Source organism: Electrona antarctica (genome assembly GCF_951216825.1).
Source record: "Electrona antarctica genome assembly, chromosome: 2".
Lineage (NCBI taxonomy): Eukaryota > Metazoa > Chordata > Actinopteri > Myctophiformes > Myctophidae > Electrona > Electrona antarctica.
The window spans coordinates 42157494-42175185 of record NC_136807.1 but is presented as its reverse complement, the minus strand read 5'-3'; positions in this window follow the sequence as shown (position 1 = coordinate 42175185).

The following is a 17692-nucleotide window of genomic DNA, read 5'->3' as shown; positions in this document are numbered from 1 at the left end:
TACCTGTCTTATTTTAGTTTTTTTTGCTGTATTGTAATTTTATTTTATTTGTTGCTTACTTACCCTGTCTATTGCTGTTCAACCTGCGGGGTGGGGGGTGTGGGAAGCCTTTTTTTGAACAAAAAACGAAATAAAAACTTGATCACAAAGAAAAGGAACACTGGAAAGTAGGAACACTATAGGAAACACAAATAATACAGAACACTACAATTTATAATCTGGCAAAGGTCAAACAACAGGAGTTTAAATAGGCACAATTACAGGACACAGGTGAACTCAACAGACAATCAACACAGGGATACACTACAATTTAAAATGAAGCCCAAACTACACCAAAGGGTTGAGAGAGACAGAACTAGACTGTTTTTAAGGTCAACCACAGAGTTGAAACTCATTGAGTTGCAATTGCAATGAGTTGCATTTGTTTGGTTGACTTAAAACGGTTTTGTCCCAAGGAGTCCCTATACTGGTGTGGTTTGGGCTTAGGTGGAAAACAGGTAACCAAAGCAACAGACGAAACAAGGAGACGCTAACAAACTACAAAATAAAGGTACACAAGTGTAAAGTAAAACTAACTGCAACTAAGAATAAACAAGGAATACACATTCAAAATGAAGCAAGGACCACAAGAAAACATAACAAGGATGCAGAACCAGACACGCATTGTGGATTGTGACATGAAATATACATTTTAGGTGTTTAAATAAAATATTACAAGAACAGAAAACTGATGTTTACTTTATAAACTAATCTGTCACAATACGAGTCGACACCCTGTGAGCTTGTAGATCAGCTATAGGCAAACAACACCTTCGTACAACCAAGTATAAATTGGAAGAATATGTATTTTTGCCAAATTAGCCTAGGCGTGGACATGGACAGACAGAGGCGCCCGTTTGATGCACAAATGCTACTAGACTCTTGTCCTTTTCCATGGGGTCAAAGGTAAAGTCCTGACCCAGTGAGACCAACATGCCCTTGTTAATAAAACAATAAACAGCAGTCTCCTTTCAATAACCCCCCAGTCAGCAGGCCCACCAACCACAGGGTTAACTCCCCAAATCCTTCACTTTCATCCCCCGATTCTTCTCCAATCTATATCCAATACAAACACACGCACGCACGCACGCAAGAACGCACGCACGCACGCACGCACGCACGCACGCACGCACGCACGCACGCACGCACGCACGCACGCACACACACACACACACTCTCTCTCTCTGACTGCCCTTTATCTCTCTCTCTCTCTCTCGGGAACGTGATTGCAGCATATGCAATGCACACGCTTTTGTTATCCCATCCTATATTTAAGCAAAGGGATATGAGGATCATAATAAAGATATAGCCCATGCAGTCCCTGCTTACTTATAGATACAAAGAAAGAGCTGCAATGAGACATTATTTACACTTTTGCCCACCATATGTGTATGTGATGTTCCCAAGTGTTTGAAATCTAAGATCAGTCACGGGGGGCGTAACTCCTAGGATACCTAATACTCTGCATGCTCCAGGCCCGGTGAGAAGAAAAAGAGCACAATTGGATTAGATACCAAAATAGGGCCAGTGTTTGTTTTAATCAGTCTGGTGACACAGGGAGCTCTTGAAAGCACTAGGAGAAGAAAGTGTGGAGAGAGAGAGAGAGAGAGAGAGAGAGAGAGAGAGAGAGGGAGAGAGAGAGAGAGAGAGAGAGAGAGAGAGAGAGAGAGAGAGAGAGAGATAAAGGGCAGTCAGGCAGGGTGATGTCTTCAGGCGATGGCAATGAATCAGAGGCCGTGCCTGCCCTGAAGGAAAGATGTCTGGTCTTTCAAAGTTCACTGTCAGGCCTTTAAGCCAAGACGACAGTGGTCACTTCCACATAACCAGCCTATTTTCTGTGCGAGAGACTGAATGTGAGGCAAATACAGTATGCAGTGCTGTATGCAGTGCCTCGGTATACTATTTCTACGACTGCCACAATGCACAAACAAATGAATTGACAACGAACTCTTCTGAAGAGATGACTGGCATGATACTTTATCTGAAGCACAGAAAGAAACAACCACATCTCTTGTTTGTTTGGTGTATTTCCAAATTGTGTAATCACCGTGAAAGAGGGTTCAAATAAAGTTGCAAAAACATTTCAAATCTTGGGATGGGAATGTCAACTGTCTCAGTCTTAAATCTAAGCTATCTGATTACCAAACATTTTTCTAATCTTAGACCCTGAATGAGGAGTTTAGACAGTTAGAAAACTGAAGCTTGTGGTTGAGGAAGATAGTGTGTTTTGTCATCAGGGACAGAATGCTTGAGTGTAAATACAAGTCTGTGGCTAGCCTCCTTCCAGGTTGGTCTATTGAAGAAGAAAAGAAAAATCACCCAGCATTTGGACTGAGACTCTACCGCTTCCCCATCCAGGCGAGGGTCTAAAAACCTTATAGGACAAAACCACTGAAATTCAGATTTCAGATGTCTGAAATATTGACCAGACACTACTGTCTGTCACAGACTAAGATAAAAGAATGTATTAACTCCCATCCCTAATCTGCAATGTCATACTAATAAGCACAGACCCAAAGGAATTCTTTGGAGGAGCTAGAAAAGTGAATGCATTCGAGAAAACATGGTGAATGCATGCTCTGTTTCATAAATGTCAGTCTCAAATTCGTTGTCAATGAAGCAGTATATCTAGATCACAGATAAATGTCAGTTCTGTGCTTTGGGAAAAGGACATTCAATATGATGACAAATGAATAACATATATGCCTAAAAAGTACAATCTGTGTTCACTGCCTGCATGTCAGCCTATAGTTTCAGTCTTTCTTCTTTCTTTAAATCAACCTGGAAAAGCACAAATGAAGAATCTGAATAACTTCCTTAGTGGATTATATTATTCCCTTGCTGTTCCAATATTATACTAATTATAGAGGCAAAATAAGAACACAATGAATGTTTTGATTAATATAATATTCTTAGCACAATTCATTCAGGATTCTGGACTGTGTGTGTGTGTGTGTGTGTGTGTGTGTGTGTGTGTGTGTGTGTGTGTGTGTGTGTGTGTGTGTGTGTGTGTGTGTGTGTGTGTGTGTGTGTGTGTTGTGTGTGTGTGTGTGTGTGTGTGTGTGTGTGTGTGTGTGTGTGTGCGCGCACGCGCAAATGCGTGTGTGCGCAAATGCGTGCATTTCTGTGTGTGTGTGTGTGTGTGTGTGTGTGTGTGTGTGTGTGTGTGTGTGTGTGTGTGTGTGTGTGTGTGTACATCCTCCATGGTGCTTGCTGGTAATGGTATCCCCTGGTCGGAAGTGCAAATCCAGCTGCTGTGAGGTGGCCATGAATTAGATTTTCTGGAACCTGGCGCAGACGCAGTCTCCAGTGTGTCATATGCTGGAGTGTACAGGCCTCTCTCTCTGCACTACTACAAATACCATACTTAAAATACCCTTTCCCTCAAATTGCCTCAGTTTTTCAGCTTTGCAGTTTCTTTTTTCCCTCATATTCCCTTTTATTTTAAGGTTAATAGCTGATTTCTTTCTTTCTTTCTTTCTTTCTTTTTTTCTTTCTTTCTTTCTTTCTTTCTTTCTTTTCTTTTTTACAACTAAGACACTTAAAGATAAGTGTGCCTTTTGTGATCCTATAGCCCAGAGGTCCGGGTCATGTACCTGCTGAAAGCTCTTCCGAGTCTCAGAGAAATTAACGAAGTCAGAATCAGATTTTTGCAGCTGCTTTCTATTCCTCAATGTGCAGCGTAATTCCAAACAGTTTATTTTCTATCCAGCCACTTCTAACCCCAAGGTCATTTGCTTTCTCCCTCTCAAACTCTCTCATTCTTTAAGCAGGCAGAATTCTCTCATGTTCTCCTCCTCTCTCTGTGGAACTCCACTCACTCTGATTCGTTATGCGGCTCAGTTCTTTCCCCAGCTGAGTTGTGACAGTCCCATTTAGATGTGTCAGACCTCTAGTTCCTGATACCGCAGAGCAACTTGGGGACCAGTGGAGTTTGGCTGTTTCCCCAATTCCATTCTCGGCCTGAGATTCTGATCCTGATAAGCAAATGACAGGGCCTACTTTTATGTTTCCTGAGGCCTCTTCTTCAGATGACAACATATAGTTTGCAGGGGGTTTTCACAGCACAAAATGCACTCTAAAAACATGTTTCAGGAAGCACAGTTTGTAGACTGCATGAACTTCAAGAAAAAATTAAGTTTCTCTCTGTCTGTGAGTCTCCATCCAGGTTTAGATATCCACACAACGTGTAACACGAAAAGAGAGTATTGGGGAGTGGGGGCGCAACATGTTTGTAAAGACAAAGATGATGTGAAGGACTGCATTATTGCCACTGTCTGGGTGGCAGTTTGGGGGGTCGTGCTCCGTGCCCAGGCCCTCAGGGCACCAGTAGCAGGATGGGATGAAACATCCGCTGGGATGACCCCAGCTATCCCTGCAGAGCACGGCTTTCACAGCTGTATCTGATTGGATGAGAACAAAGGCCTGCAGTGCACCAGGGGGTTTGACATGTATAGCAGAGATTTTAAAAAAATGGATTCGCTAAATCACATTTTTTCAGACTTTTGAAATTGCCATTGCCATTGTTTTATATTTTTGTCTGTATACCAAGAATGTGAGTTCAATAATCCTCCACTAAAAAGATGTTGTTATCTGTCTTCGGTCTTCAACAAGTTGACCTGTTCTGAACTGACGATCAGGATTTGTGAGTGACAGTTTGGATGAGAGACAGTTTATTGCGACTGTAGGTCGCAGATTACTATGAAAACCTGCAAAACCTGTCCGTCGTTCTGTCACTCACGCCACCATATATGGCCGCCAGTGCCTCACACCCCGTGACACGTCACGCCACCATATATGGCCGTCAGTCCCTCGCGCCTCGTGACACATTCCATATATGGCCGTCTTCATATATAAAAATCACGACACTGACCTCATCAAACCCTGAATAGCCATACAGTACATGGAGACTGGATCATCACCTAGATCTGCATATACTGTATGGAGCCAGCCAGCAACTCTACATCTGACCTCAAACCCTTAGATCTCCATATATGGAGCTGACCTGTTCTATGTTGATCCTTCCCCACCCGTCCTTCCTCTTCGATGTCTCCTTTTTGACTGATGCCTGTCCATTCAAACTATAGACGGGCCCGCCCCAAAGTTATTATTGCAGCCACGCCCGGAAGCCGGCAAAAACTAGATTTCTCAACAGGCCCGAAAATCAATAAGGCCCGGCCCTACCTGGGCCCTCATCAAAACCTTAGATCTCCATATATGGAGCTGACCTGTTCTGACCTCATGTTGATCTGACCTAATGAAACCCTGTACACAAGACACACTCCATATATGGCCAATATAGAATTCATTCCATATGATCTGACCCCCCATGCCAAAGCGCCAGCGCTCGCCCAGCAGTCTGCCGTCATCCAGGCAGATGCGTGCACGCACACAACCTCGCCCTTTAGGGCGTCTTACTGGTTATATGTTTAGTTTTGAATGAAGCAATAATGAGTTGTGTTCTGGTAACCCAGCTTGCATCTCTCCTGAGCAATGCAAACTCACTTTTACAAGTTCACCAACAAATTTGTCAGAAAAGTGCAACTTAGGCAGTGCAAAATAATGTTGTGACTGCTGAGTCTGTTAACAGTGGATTGAAAAAATTGCCAGTGTACAGTTATTGGGTGATAGTTTGGTAAGTAGTAAGAACGTGTATGGCCTATAAAACATATCATTAAGGAAATATCTGAATGAATGAATGTCTGTCTGAATTCATGTTTGTCTGTCTGTCTGAAACGCTGTCGTTTCAGACAGACAGACAGTGCTCCTCATCTCGCTGCACCAATAGTGCAATACCACTTTCGGCCACCATGTCTTTTTCGCTTCAGTGTTTCCTCTCGGTGACGTCTCTATTATACTGTATATATACTTATACTGATGATGATGCATCTCCCCATATAGGCCACGCCCATGTCTGTCTCGAAAGATTTTCCACCATTTTGCATTTTCTTCAAAACACACTTTTTGCTGTTCCACCTACAGATTTTGTCCAAATCTCACAAAAATCGGTATATGATCTCTGGACCTCTGGATTAAAACACCACAGGCAGCATTTATAGTCTGTATCGTTGCCGTTCCGAAATTAGTGGGAGGGGACTATTTTACAAAAAATGCCACAAATCACGGGATATCCAATCCACCCCAAATTTTAATCACATGTCGAGGATGGTTTAATCAGTGCCAAAAGCAATTCCATTTTTATCCATACGGGGCGCCACAAATGCGAAAAATGTAAACGTTTGTTGCAAAAACATGCTTTTTGGGGGATAAATCCCCTATACAAATTACTTACACATGATCACAGGGGTAACTTGACATTGTAATTGGCTAGCAAATTAAATCAGTGGGAGGGGGGCTATATATATCTGTGTGACCATGCAAGGCAACCACACTTTAATTTAAATTTCCCCAGAATTGCACCTTTCCTGTACCACTTTGCCCTGACGGACCAGACTGATTACACCTCAAAATATGTATACATATAGGCCTACATCAATAATATAATCTATTAAATCACATTACCCACACTGTACATATCATTTGGTGTGCATATTCGAAGTGTGTGTGTGTGTGTGTGTGTGTGTGTGTGTGTGTGTGTGTGTGTGTGGTTATTATTTGTAACTGCATATAATCCCATGAGGGATGGGCACTGGCATGACACTTAAATATAATAATTCATTTTTTCATTCATACGCGCGCGCGCGCACGCACACACACACACACACACACACACACACACGCGCGCGTAGGAGGCTTTTTATTTTTTCATGCACGGACTTTCATAAACGTTTATCCAGAATTTGTCTGACAAGTTTCTCCCAAAAAATAAACCAGAGAAACTTGCTAGAGGCTATAGAGAACTCTTGCGATTGGAGAGTTAATTCTTAAATGAAGACGGCCAGACGGGGGTTTCGTTGCCAGAGCGGCAGAGCGCGTAAAGCAGGCAACCGTTCGCCGTGCGCCGACGTCTAAAGTGCTTTTTATTTTAATACTGTCTGACAGACAGACGGCTGAGTTTATTACAGACTGTGTCTGCAGTCGACAGTCGTAGGTGTCGTGTGCATGTATGGGCCTGGCTTAATCCATTGTCTAAACTCTAAACAGACGAGGGGAGGTTTTATTTTTGGTAATAGGTAGGTAGGCCTGGCTATATATTCAATATCCGATATTGCAAAAAATATAGCTAGCCTATATAGCCGACAGCTATGGATCTATTCTTAATTATTCAAAGAATCCTATAGGCCTATTGTTACAACTTTCATTTGAAATATGTATCATTGTAGGCTAGTCTGGAACGAATGTCGGCCTATTTTCATGAGTAATAATTTCAGATAAGTTAATTAACTCTGACTGAGACTGTCTGTGACACAAGATTTTACTTCAAGTAGAGCCTGGCTGATGATGGGCTGGCCTGGCCTATAGTCAATTTCACATGTGCCAAACATGTTTTTAATATTGTCCTTAGTTGAACTTGTGATTTCTTTTTCGTTTAATTCATTGTACACTAATCCAACAAGTTATTGCATGTGGCTGACAAAAGCTGGCAGGAGATGAGACGCAGAGCCTTTGAGTTTGAATGATTCGCTCATCCGTTCTGCTGGAAATCAGAAGAGACGATCTGCGTTTCCTTCAATCACCATTGCAAAAAATGGCTAAATTTATCCCCAGCAAAATAACGCATGCACCATTGTTTTTGTGATTCTTTTAGTTTAGGATGTAAATGACAGAGAGAAGCGATCAAAAGGCTGTCTGTCTGTAATCCATTAATATAGAAACAACTTTGTCTCTTTTTCAGCCATAACCATGCAGTCTTGTTTGGTAATAACAGTAAAAAAAGAAGAACAAAATGGACGAAAAAAAAATGAAAGAGAATATATTATATATTATATAATAGCCCTGGAGACATTTTTTTTACAGGCCAATTTACAATTTTAAAATGTGTTTGAATCAAAAAATAGTCTGTTGTGATTATATAAGATATATACATTATAGCCTCAAGATAAAATAAAATCCCCTTTGTATAGGCTATGATATTGCCTAATAAATACTATAGATGATGTTTTTGTTCACAAGTTTCTGTTAAATTAATTTGTCTAGGCCATTGCATGTGTTATCTGGAACCATGGGACCACACAATACAACACAAGCATACAGGGCCGGTTGCCATGGCCCACTGGAGTGGCCAGGAGGAATATATGGAGGGCGTCCCTGCACGTGGGGGGGGGGGGGGGGGGGGGGGGGGGGGGGGGGGGAATGTAAATCCCATAAATACATAGAAACCTATATGCTATCATCATCATATCAGTTTATATCTATCTTCATATCAGTCTATCTATCCATCTATATCTTCTCCTTCTTTGACCATGTAACCCAATTTCCATCAGCAGCCTGTTGGTTATAACATGCAGCACTGATGGCAAACAGTGTTCAGGTGGGTCTACATTTCTCTAAAATTGCTCCCCAGAGTCCCTACCCAATCTTAAATGATAAATGGTATACAGCTATTTTGTGGTAGGCCAATGTTTTATATTGGCTAAAAATAAATATTCCACATAACTTCCCCCGCATATATGACCAAAACCCTCTGGCACGTGCTATAGGGCAGAAATCGCTAGCGTGGTAAACCATCCCTCAAGGGTTTACCATGACCATGCAGGCTATAAGAAATCACCAAAAAAGCAACAGCAACCACTCATTCTGTCAGAAACCCACTGCTAACTTTCCAGGAAAGCCTGCAGCTTCCGTCGATGATGTAATAGGCGGGTTTCTGAACTGTCCACAGTCCTCCTCTGAGACACAGACCAAGTAGACAAAAAATGTATAGGCCTACCATGTGATATTTTATTAGTGAGGACCAACATGGTGAAGATAGGTTGAAGATGAATTGGTCCTTTAATTTAAAATGTGTTTTGCCTCTCAGACCAACAGAGTGCTATTTTGCTGATTTGGTCCCATGTGTAATGTCCAAGCCTGGGACTCCCAGGCTGTTAATTGCTGGAACCTTGGAACCAGGGAAGGGGTTAAGCGTGACACCCACCCAACTGACTATCTAGACTAGAGGATGGGAGGAACTGCAAGAAAGAGAGGAGGTTCCTGTCCTCTGGCTCTGGCTAATGAAAATCCCATGGTCGTGCATCCGTGCTTCATGGTCATTGTTCGACCACCTCTAATTCGATCACGGCCTCAGGTCACGGGGACGCTTCACCAATGGTCCCCCATCCACTCTAAACACATTTAGGGATTATTTATTTTTAGCGCTGGCGTGCGTCCAGTGCATCGGGGCCTAGCTGATATCCAGATGGTTTTGCTAAGGTGCATGTTTATGGATTCCTGGAGCTTGTGAGTAAGGAGCGAGGTTTCACCGGCCTGTCCTTCATTAGGAGGCAGTCAGAGCAGAGAAGCATTCATCACGATAGACGGAGCTTTCATAACCCGGGGTTCCTCGTACACAGAGCACTCTCTCACTGAGCTACTGTTCAATCTTCTGCAAAAAAGCTTCTCCCTCATCAACTTTGTACACTATAGACTAATCCACCACGCCCTGTTTCAACTTTGAAGAAATACTGTAGCCTATAAAAGTTGAGCATCATAGGCTATTCAGCTGAATCTCAATGTACCCTACAGCCAATCTCAAAAGGTCCACTCAGTAATTTTTAACAAATGCTCTTTCACATGTTAGTGAAAGCTAAGTAGAAGACTTAATAATAAAGTAAATAATCAGAATAAAAATAACAATTTGTTCTACACAATGTTTATATGTTTATAATAAGCTTGCCTACTTTCAGACTATATAGTTTTTGATTATTTGTAGAAACCATGTCAATTGTTTCCATTTCAGGGACATTTTGAAGTAAGTTAGTCAACGTAAAAGTGAAATGTACAATTTAGGCATTTAGCAGACGCTCTCCTGAGACGAGTGACTAACAAATTGCATTGGGTAGGGTAATGGTCAGTACAACTAATACTGGTGCATGCATAATGAAACACTTTAAATTGGCACTATTAGCTGCAGATGGATGGACGCTCTTCTAGATGGTTTCCGTTAGCCCCTTAGGTGCCACACATTAAAAGTTACACTGCCTTGGCTAGTAGCTTGGTCAACTACAGAGTTGCGTATAGGGTCTCTCAAGCCAGATAACTGTTCCACAATCTTCAAATGCTAGTCTGTAACTATACCTCACAAAAATCAGATTGTTAAATTGTCCTCCTATGACCTTTGACATCCTACTAGCGGCTAGTAGCGGCAATTAGGTAGGCTAGTAACTAGCCTACCTAATTGCCTAAACATAGCAGAATAAAACTGGTTAATATCAGCAAATGATAGCTTGCAGAGTTAGTTCAGTCAGATATACTTGAGTGGATTCATGCTATGCTCAAGGGACATAAATGTATTCGAGGGGTTAATATGCTGCATTACTATGTGGGTGTATACACTGTGTTTGCAAGACCCCCATGTCATACGCTGATGTGGCAGTCAGCTGGGTTTTTAAGCTCACCTAGACTGCATGCATTCTTCCTGCCTTCCTTCTGCATATGGTTCCGGGTTGTTGTTATGCACCGTTTGCTCCCACAAGCACCACCCCAGCACCACCGGTGGGCTCTGTTATTTCTGTTCCCCATGGGGGGTTGGGCCCAAGGGGGCAGGCAGGCTTTCCAACGTTGAAGCTCTGGGTCCTAGTGGTAGGAGGAGGGACTACAGGCGGACCCGTGGATTCATGACCGGGAAACCCCGTGCAGCTGGGCTTTAACGTTGAGCGCTCGGTTGCCCTACGTCACTCAGGACCTCAAAGTTGAGGTCCGGGGAGGGACTTCCGGCAGTCTTCCGGGTGCTTCAAAACGCCACTGAGCAACTTCCACTGACATGAATAGCTGGGGGGGGCGGAGCTTCGCGCCAGTTCAGTCTCTATTATATATATACTCTATGGTTGGGCCGAACGCCAAGATAATATATTATATGCACACTTGTATTCTGATTCTATAATAAATATTGATTAAATCTATTCATGAGTTATCTGACTGAAATAACAGTAATATTAAGTTGATGTGCTAGCTTGCAGTGCATTTGTCTTTGGCCTGTCTGTATCTTGATTGCTTGTCAACCACTTCCAACACTGTGTTCTCTGACTTTGTGCCTGACAAACATGATAATCAAATACAACTATTAATTGGGTTTGATGAACACCAAGGGGCAATGGTGTTTATAAACTTGGAAAAGATAACTGGGTCACAAGGGAACATGTGTTCATAGACCATAGTCATGCCATGCAGAGTCCCGGTGATACTTCCTGGTGAGCAAGGGGTGAAACTCTAGGCCAGGATGGCTCCCAGCTGAAGACCCTGTGCTGGTGCTCACTGCTCAGTGCTCAGGCAGAGGCGAAAGTCAGTCAGGCAGACATCCCTTGCAGGTTTCAACTCCTGTCAAATATTGTGTCCATATATGCGCGTATACAATGAAACTCACACATTCCTGCATACAGCAGCCTTTGCACATATAAATGTATGCATAACTAAATGCACATATAACTTGAATTCGAAAGGAATTGAGAGACCGTTTGAATGGGCCTGATGCAGCTCAAATAATACTATTCTATAATTTACATTATGGTGAAGTTTGATATGCTGGATAATCATCAGTCAGCAAATACTAACTATACACTAGCTTCAGCTTTTATACTCAATTAAAACAATACTGTGTATTATTTAGGCCGGGCAGCCATAGCTGAATGGGTAGAGATCCCACCTGGGACACAGACGGTCAGAGATGGCAGGATGTCCTTATTCCGTTTCATACGGTATAATATGTCTCTGGAAGAAAGAATTCTAGCATTCAGGTGTTCAGACAGGCTTTAACCAGATAATTTAAACCGGCAAAATGTGATCCTATTATGGAAAATCATCTCAGAAAAATTAAAGATGGAGAGACACATGCTCATTACCATGGACAGAGAAAGCCAGATATTATGACGCATTTGTGAATTTTCAGAACAGGCTTGAATCTGCCCACTCTGTCGTCTTAGGTAAGCTGAATGAACTGAAGATTCCATTTGAAGACTATAGAGGGCAGGTTTATGATAATCCTCAAAAGATACATTTCACATTTTTGAAACGTTATTTTCAGCTGACAATAATAATAGGGGCTCCAAACTGTTCATGCAATCAGTATCTGAGATTCTGGAGGCCAGGTGACTTACTGAAATTCTTAACTGCCATAGCCTGGAAACCAGACAAATCTGCCAGTGCAGACAAATCTGGCCCTGCTCGGTTGTGATTGGCTTTAGCTGCCCCTCAAATTGTGGGGCACCAATAAGTGGCCCAGTATGGAAATATGGGGCGGGCTTATCAACAGAGGAATTTTCTTTTCTTTTTTTCAGATATATTTTTTGGGCTTTTTCTGCCTTTACTGACAGGAAAGGGGGAGAGAGATGGGGGGGAAGACACGTGGCAAAATCCGCCTCTTGGAAATGTAATTTCCACACAGAGATTCCAGACTAATATCTACGCAGTGATATTATTCTGGCCATGCCAGGCTAGTGGTCAGGGTAGGTGGGCAACCCTCACCCAAACACCTGAAGAAGTTTGGAGTATAGGACACCGCATCATCAGTTTGTCCTACAACAGGTCGGTTGAAGTCGGTATAGGTAATCCTATCAGGCTGTGTCACAGCCTGGTATGGAAACTGTACTGCATTCGGCGGAGCGCATAAGGGAGGCGAGCTCCCCAATCTCCAGGGACTCTACAACAAGCGGTGCGTAATGCGTATAGCCAAAGCCCAGCGCATCATCAAGGACAGGCACCACCCAAGTCACAAACTGTAACCTCTCACAATGCCCGCGGAAGGGCAAGGGGGCCTATAACGCAATATGAAGAGAAGCACCACCAGGCTAAGGACCATGCAGTTTCCACCCAACAGCCGTCAGATTGCTGAAGCATGGCATGAGTCTGCTATCAGGACGCTGAGCAAGGCATGAGTCTTGCTCAGCAGCCTGATGACGGACGATGTCTTGCTCAGCGGCCTGATGAGCAAGGCTACTATATATATAGCCTATATTATCTAAGGTATTATGTGTAAAAAAACTATTGTGGAAAAAGAGACTAACCTAACCCTTAGCTAAGAGAGACCCTACGAGTGTGCTGTTTGTGGCACATGCTTCTAAATGAAACCCTTTAAGTTTTTGTGGTAAAAGCACTCAAACTTTCCTGCCTTGATCTCCTTACCCCGCCCCCCCCCCCCCCCCCCCCTCTCCTTACACCCCCACCACCCCCCAACCCACCCTCTCTTTCTCTCTCTCTCTCTCTCTCTCTCTCTTCTTTTTTATTTGGACTAAGACAGCAGAGCTAAAGCTCTGTGTTATATCTTATTATTTCCAGCATTTTATATTTTCTACAATTTCTAATTTATGTTAATGTTATATTCACACATCTTAACATTCAATACAAACCATTTCATGAATATTGAATTGCTTATTCATACCTACTTATGTTCTGTAGCCTATAGGTTCAGACGGATCAAACTGTTTTAGGAGGGACGATATAGTGGTAGCACTGGGTGTCAGGTGCATCTGGCAATGGCAAATGACCACACATGGCTCACAGGTCAGAAGCGAAGGCCGCTTAGCAGAATTGTGCTTAGAGCCCAAGGGGGGTCAGGCCTGGCTCTGGCCACCTGTTTGTATGTGTTGTTCTGTGTGTGTGTGTGTGTGTGTGTGTGTGTGTGTGTGCGCGTGCGTGCGTGCGTGCGTGCGTGCGCGTGTAGAAGGGTTCTGCTTAGTACGAAACAGACTGAGGCCAAACAACATTGGCATGGACTTCGACTGTAGAGAGAGTTGGCCTGTGTTGATTCCGCTGATCTTTCTGTTTCACGTTCGATGTACAAAAATGCTGTCATTGGGGAGGATGTTTTAAAATTCACCATCAAAGCAAGACTGAAAGTATATTAGCAACCAAGTACAATCTGTCAAACTGGTATCATGACATCCATACTCCACTCTGTATAAACCATCATGATTCTGAACAACATCTAGAATCCATTGCACACATAACAAATGGATACAGTCCATACAAAAATGCGTACATTGCTCGCCACGACCGTATTGTTGACTTAGTGTCTGATGCAGTTAAAGCATGTATGCCATCCAGTGCAGCAATGTATAAACATTCAAGAGTGTTACCAGATTGTTTTAGTTATCCATGTGATGTCTTTGCTAGAATCCCAAATACACCCGATGTTGTTTTTGTTGACACCAGTCACAATGAGGTCCTGGTTCTGAAGGTGGGATGTGTCTTTGATTTGTATGGACAAAGGCATTTGACCAGGCTAGGCCTTTCAAGATAAACATTAAAGTACCAACCATTACTTAGAATCATAACAAACCTTGGGTACAGATGTAGATTATCCATACTGATATTTGGAAGTTTGGACCATGTACATAAACTGACCACAATTTGCCAATAAATAGGCATGACAAAGAACAAATTCACAACAAATTGGCCTGTGGTGTTTCTACAGTAATATCATGGTCACATGACATTGGTCATGGTCACATATTTAAAGGGTGAAATTATTGATATACAAGAACCAGCAATTCCATAAAATATAAACCTACATCAAGCAATGGATCTATGGAACCCATGCACAAATTCAGATCCCAGGACCTCTTGTGACAATTAAATTATCTCATATTAAAATTGGCTAATGGGTGGGCGTTGAGCGGACGAACAACTTGCACTGATGTCAGACACAAACAGAAACCGTTACCTAACAACGCAGATGCGCAGTGACAGATTTAAACAAACTGACTTCTTAACTCAACAACATTGAAAGTGGTTGGTTTCCTATAACTCCATGTTGATGAGAAAGGTTGTGAAGTTTGTTCATCTTAAGGCTCCGCCAAAACACTGTTACAGATCCGCATTATTTTAAATCTGTAATTCATTTTAATTTAGTCTGTCAAAAGAATGGTCAAGGGTTCTTTGTTATTCATCATGTTTGCCCTCAGACATTGTGTGCAAAACGTTTATTAGACAAACAAACAAAACAAAATCTAAACTAAACTTTTACCAGATAACTCCTATACCCCCAAACCCTTCTGGACCATGTCATTTCGAGTAGCCTAACTTCTGGCTGGGCGTGGGCGAGTCAGTGTCAATGTGGCGCTGACAGAATCTTCACCAACTCATCTCTCTATTATTGTGGTCACATTATTGTTAACTTGCACTCCTCCAGTGTGCCGGATGACGCCTTGTTTGAGGTCACACAGAGGACAGCGACCCCACTCGACACCCCCCCCCCCCCCCCCCCCCAGCCCCGTCTTTTACAGACCAGCTTAGGCTTCCCAGAATGCACCTCTCCAGTGTGTTGACCCTAGGGTCGGCAGCTGTCAGTCACAGCCTCAGCTGGCTTGGCGGCTTCTGGACATGGATGGGAGGATGTGAGGGAGGCCTCTGAGAGCGACACGGCCTCTGCATATGGGATCATCTCTGTGCATTCATGGCGAGTAATTAAATTAGCTATCCCTTCTCCTATTCTAATACAAACCTCAGGTTGAATCACCAGCCTCTACGTGAGAGGAAAGGCCTCAGGCGGCGATAGCCACACAAAGATGGACGCTTATGCTGACAATATATATGTTCACTTCTATACAGAGTTGTGCTTCATACTGGCTTTGGCTGTCTATGTCTATAGTGTAATTCTTTGTTTGGTGTGCTAATAATCTCTCCCTCTTGCTGTTGGAGAATCACAAAATTGTGAGTGGAGGTCAGAGCTTTGTTTCTCTGTTCTCATGACAGTCATGTCATTATGCTTATCTACATAATGTGTTCTACAGCCTTGCCCTGATGCTCTTTCGCTAATGTTTGACGATTCTTCCATCCAAAGCCTATCTTTGCATAATAAAGCAGGTCAATGTCTCACTACTCGAATAATTTAATTACAAAACGTGTGTGTCTGTACAAGCACACACGTGCACACTTACAGTATGTGTAAGTGTATGTTTGTGCGTGTGTGTGTGTGTGTGTGTGTGAGTGTGCGCGTGTGTGTGCGTGCGTGCGTGTGTGTGTGTGTGTGTGTGTGTGTGTGTGTGTGTGTGTGTGCGGATGTCTAGTGGGCATGAATGTGTGCGTGAGTGCGTGTGTGCGTGCGTGCGTGCGTGCGTGCGTGTGTGCGTGCGTGCGTGTGTGCGTGTGTGCGTGTTTGTTTGTGTGGATGTGTGTGTGTGTGTGTGTGTGTGCGGATGTCTAGTGGGCATGAGCGTGCGTGCGTGCGTGCGTGCGTGCGTGCGTGCGTGCGTGCGTGCGTGCGTGCGTGCGTGCGTGCGTGCGTGCGTGCGTGCGTGCGTGCGTCAGTCCGTATAGTGTGTAAGGATGTAAGGTGTAACAAGGTGTGACGAAGCCCTGCCCAGTGACCAGACCAACAGGGGATGCAGGATGTAGTGGAAGGAGGGGTGCTGGTGGCCCCCATAGGGCCACAGGGTATGGAGTGAGAGTGTATGGGGCTCAGAGGGGTCAACCTTATCCTGGCTGTCTGTGCCCAGAGCCAGGAGGCAGTGGGGGAGACCTGGGACTCTCAGCAGGCTGAACTGATTTCCTGTGCAGGGTCATGCCAAGGACAGGTTTACCAGGACGACCATGCACGCGTGCATGCATGCTGGGTTTAGGACCCAGGGTGTTCCGTCTTCTTAAAGCAGTGGTTTTCAACCCTTTGTGTATCAAGGCTCATTATTCATTCAGCATTTCGGACCACCATTTGATGACATTTTAGCCTCTCAGACTCAAAACTAAACAATAGTTTGTTGTCATTGAATACCATTTTGTCCACAATTCCATGCTTTGTTGATGTTGGTATACGACAGGAGAGCATATAGGCAAACATTGATCAAAATAACAATATATCTTCTACATTCTCTGTATATAGACCCGTTGGTTTCATTTTACACTCTCAAGAGTTATAAAGATCTATAAGGGTCCAACTATAAGGGACCACCTGGAACCCCCTCAAGGACCACATGGTTGAATGAAAACCACCGTCCTGAGCTGGTTATTTGTGGAGACAGTTTGGTATTGTTGTCTATGCAGTTCCGTGGTGTGTTATATGTTATCAGGCCTATAGCCATATCTCAGGTTGAGGTATAGGTAGGATCTAGTCAAAATATGATAGTTTATATTTCATTTTATTTATTTTCTATATCATTTTACTTGGAGTTGGGTCTTCAGTTCGGTTTGGTGTAAGTTAGATTTATATATTTTTTTTCTCATGCAAGTTACTTATTATAAAGTTAAAAGTTTTCACAACTGTAACATTAAAACCAAGTTGTATTAAAATGAATTATCGACCCAATCTAAAAAGCCATGATAGGCAGGAGGAGAATATTGGCTATATACTTCCCTTCGTATATCTCCCAATCTCTTGCTCTCTTAACGCAAGCTTCATATAAACACTGTTTATACCTGCAGGGGCGGCTTGGAGATCACAGCTCCTCAGACGTTCTTCCTCTTACCCACAATTCTGGAATGCATTTACTCAGCTGGGTTCTTCTATAGCATTAAAGAAAGAGTGCTCTACTGCTGCAGGCCACAGAACAGAAGAGACATGCTTGTCGTGAGCTTTGAGGAACACATGCCTGTCGACCCGTCTCTTTGGCCATCCTAAAGTCTATTC